Source organism: Piliocolobus tephrosceles, chromosome 1 (assembly GCF_002776525.5).
Source record: "Piliocolobus tephrosceles isolate RC106 chromosome 1, ASM277652v3, whole genome shotgun sequence".
Lineage (NCBI taxonomy): Eukaryota > Metazoa > Chordata > Mammalia > Primates > Cercopithecidae > Piliocolobus > Piliocolobus tephrosceles.
In genome coordinates, this window is record NC_045434.1 from 82,209,624 (window position 1) to 82,213,331 (window position 3,708).

Sequence of the window (3,708 nt, forward strand, 5' to 3'; positions counted from 1 at the left end):
GGGAGGGAAAAGAAAGTGAGAAGGAAAGAAAGAAGAAAGAAACTGAGAAAGAAGGAAAGAAAGAAAGAAGAAAGAGAGAAAGAAAGAAAACAAAGAAAGAAGGAAAGAGAGAGAGAAAGAAAAGAAAGAAGGAAAGAGGGAAAGAAAGAAAAGAAAGGACAGGAAGAAAGAAAGAGAGAGAAAGAATGAAAGAAAAGAAAGAAGAAAGAAAGAAAAATGAAGGAAGGAAAGAGAGAGAGAAAGAAGGAAGGAAAGAAAGAAAGAAAGAAAGAAAGAAAGAAAGAAAGAAAGAAAGAAAGAAAGAAAAGGAAAAGAAAAGAAAAAAAGAAAAGAAAAGAAAGAAGAGAGAGAAGGAAAGAAAGGCAGGTAGAAAAGAAAGAAAACAAAAAAGCCTACAGCACCCGGTATTCCCAGGCGGTCTCCCAGCCAAGTACTAACCAGGCCCCACCCTGCTTAGCTTTGGTGATCAGAGGAGATCGGGCGGATTCAGGGTGATATGCCTGTACACGCCAGCAGAGGCGCCTGGCTGCCCCAAGAGCCCGGCCCAGCTATGCCCGCCAGCTTCCAGCTGACACCGCCAGGCCGGGGACTCCGGGCTCATATCCGGACCCCAGAGCCGCTCACCCGCGGCTTCCCCCGGCTCCCGAGCTCCCGAGATTCCACCATGTCGGCCTGCTCGGAACAGGGAGTGCTCCCAGGCGTCAGGGCCCAGGGCTCATGATCCTGGGACCCAGTCTGGTCCTCCGCCCTGTCGTGGAGTTATTCTTTTGGATCCCTGGCGGCTCAGGAGCTCCTGCGAGGCCCCCTCTTGCCCCACCCAGCCAGAGCCATCAGGGCTGGCCAAGGGCGAACAGGCGGCTAAGCAGCGCCTGGACTTTTCCTCACAACACCAACACCATGGTCATTTATTCCGACCAAGACCCGCCCGGTGGGCAAGAGGACGTGGGGGGTTGGGGGTTGGGGGTTGGGGGATGGCCTGCTTTGCCCCGGGCTGGCACTAGAGCCAGCAGCCTGATCTCCAGCGAGAGGGGCTGAGAGAAACCCAGACACACGCCGCCACCACCACAGGGAGCAAATCCACAGCCCCACACACAGACACACCCGGGCTCTCGCGCGCAGGAACCCACACGGGCGTGCGCACACACACAGACACACACACACGCACACACAAAAGGCTTGAAGGAGAGCAAGGAAGAGATGGGTGGAGGGATTGAAACCAAAGGAGGGAGAGAGACATCCATCCAGAGAGACAGGGGAAGGGGAGAGGGAAAAAGACAGAGAGGCAGAGAAAGAGAGAGGGACAGAGAAAGAGAGAGAGACAGAGAGATAGGCAAGAAAGAAAGAAAAAGAAAGAAAGAGAAAGAAAGAAAGAAAGAAAGAAAGAAAGAAAGAAAGAAAGAAAGAAAGAAAGAAAGAAAGAGAAAGAAAGAAAGAAAGAAAGAAAGAAAGAAAGAAAGAAAGAAAAGAAAGAAAGAAAGAGAAAGAAAGAAAGAAAGAAAAGAGAGAGAGAAAGAAAAAACTGAGAGAGAAAGAAGGGAAAAAAGGAAGGTAGAAAAGAAATAAAGACAAGAAAGAAAGCAAAAAAGCCTACAGCACCCGATATTCCCAGGCAGTCTCCCATCCAAGTACTAACCACGCCTGACTCTGCTTAGCTTTGGAGATCAGAAGCGATCGGACACCTTTAGGGTGGAATGGCCCGGTGGTCTCCCATCCAAGAACTAACCAGGCCCAAGCCTTCTTGGCTACAGAGATCAGAGGAGATCGGGTGTGCTCAAGGTGATATGGCCCAGAGGCGCCTGGCTGCCCCAAGAGCCCTGCCCAGCCATGCCCGCCAGCTTCCAGCCTGCCCCACCACCCCGGGAACGCAGGGCTGGGATCAGGACCCCTGAGCCGCTCGCCGGCGGCCTTCCCCCAGCTCCCGAGCTTCCACCACGTCGGGACCGCTCGGAACAAGGAGTGCTCCCAGGCGTCAGGGCCCAGGGACCACGATCCTGGGACCACGTCCGGTCATCCGCCCTGTCGTGCAAGTATTCTTTTGGATCCCTGGTGGCTCAGGATCTCCTGCGAGGCCCCCTCTTGCCCCACCCACCCAGAGCCGTCAGGGCTGGTCAAGGGTGAATAACTGGCCCAGCCGCGCGTGGCCTTTTTCTCACAACGCCCCCACCAGGGTCTCTTGTCCCGACCAAGACCCGGCCAGTGGGCAAGAGAGTGTGGGGGCTGGGGCGTTGGGCGATGGCCCTGCTTTGCCCTAGGCTGGCACTAGAGCCGGCAGCCTGATCCCCAGCGAGTGTTGCTGAGAGATACCCAGTCACACCCCACCACCACCAGGAGCAAATCCACAGCCCCACACACAGACACACCAGGGCGCTCAAGCCCGCGAACCCATATGAGCGCACGCAAACACACAGACACACACACACACACACACAAACGGCTTGAAGGAGAGCAAGGAAGAGATGGATGGAGAGATTGAAACTGAGGGAGGGAGAGAGACAACGAGCGAGAGAGACAGGGGAGGGGGAGAGGGAAAGAGACAGAATGGCAGAGAAAGAGAAAGGGACAGAGAAGGAGAGAGAGACAGAGAGAGGGAAGGCGACAGAAGTAGCGCCACATGATTCTCAGAAGCTTAGGCTTCCAAGATGTTTAAGGAAAATATAGAAGGTGTGATGTGGATCAAGTTTTCAGTGATTGTTTTAAATGTAATTTTAAAAAGAACTTCTAGTAATGAAGTATATAATAGTCCTTGATACTAAATTTTTTCTAGTGAAATAAACTATGCTTTAATAAGACAATGTTGCTCTAAGTTTGACCGCCTGATTCTTGTCTTCTCTTTTTCAGAGGGTACTGTTTCATCTATTGTGCGAGCCCCACAAATGTTTATTTTAAAAAGAGACGCCCTGGCCGGGCATCATGGCTCATGCCTGTAATCCCAGCACTTTGGGAGGCCGAGGCTGGCAGATCACCTGAGGTCGGGAGTTCAAGACCAGCCTGAACAATATGGTGAAACCCCGTTTCTACTAAAAATGCAAAATTAGCTGGGCATGGTGAAGCATGCCTGTGTAATCCCAGTTACTCAGGAGGCTGAGGCAGGAGAATCATTTGAACCTGGGAGGCTGAGGTTGCAGTGAGCCAAGATTGCGCCATTGCACCCCAGCCTGGACAACAAAAGTGAAACTCCATCTCAAAAAAATAAAATAAAATAAATAAAAAATAAAAATAAAGTCCCCAATAGTTTCTCACAAATATTCCTGATTTATACTAGGGGAAGCGATGCATAATTGGAACATTAATCATTATGTTTTTGAAAATTAAATATTTCCTGCAAAGCAATTCCTCTGCAAAATGCTAAGCTGCCAATGAGCTTACCACAATAGATATTGAGTCATTTCACAAAGTACCTGTTCAAAAGTTATAGAAACCTGGCCTTCCATTTCAAATTCACTGCAAAGAGAGTACATGCAGTACTCCTATTTACAACTTAATAGAGATAAGGAAAGGGCACACCTAGGACAAAGAGGGTCATCACCCTACATACAAGTTTACAGTAGTGTAACCATAATATATATTTACTATATTCACCACTTCAGATAAAGGAAGAAGAGGGAGGCCCTTCACAACACTAAAACAAAGGAATGTTAGTTTTATATAAGACCTACCAAAAAACAGGGAAACAAATAACACACATAGGCACTAGTCTCAAAGCTGCAC

The 3,708-nt window shown here is 49.5% G+C and overlaps 1 protein-coding gene and 1 pseudogene across 1 annotated transcript in view; one reads left to right on the top strand and one right to left on the bottom strand.

Annotated features, from left to right (window-relative positions):
* The window catches only part of DNAH14 (dynein axonemal heavy chain 14), a 628,991-nt gene that overhangs the window by 518,563 nt on the left and 106,720 nt on the right, over positions 1–3,708 (top strand). The gene's annotated exons all lie outside the window — the stretch shown is intronic.
* Positions 390–508, bottom strand: LOC111537158 (annotated as a pseudogene).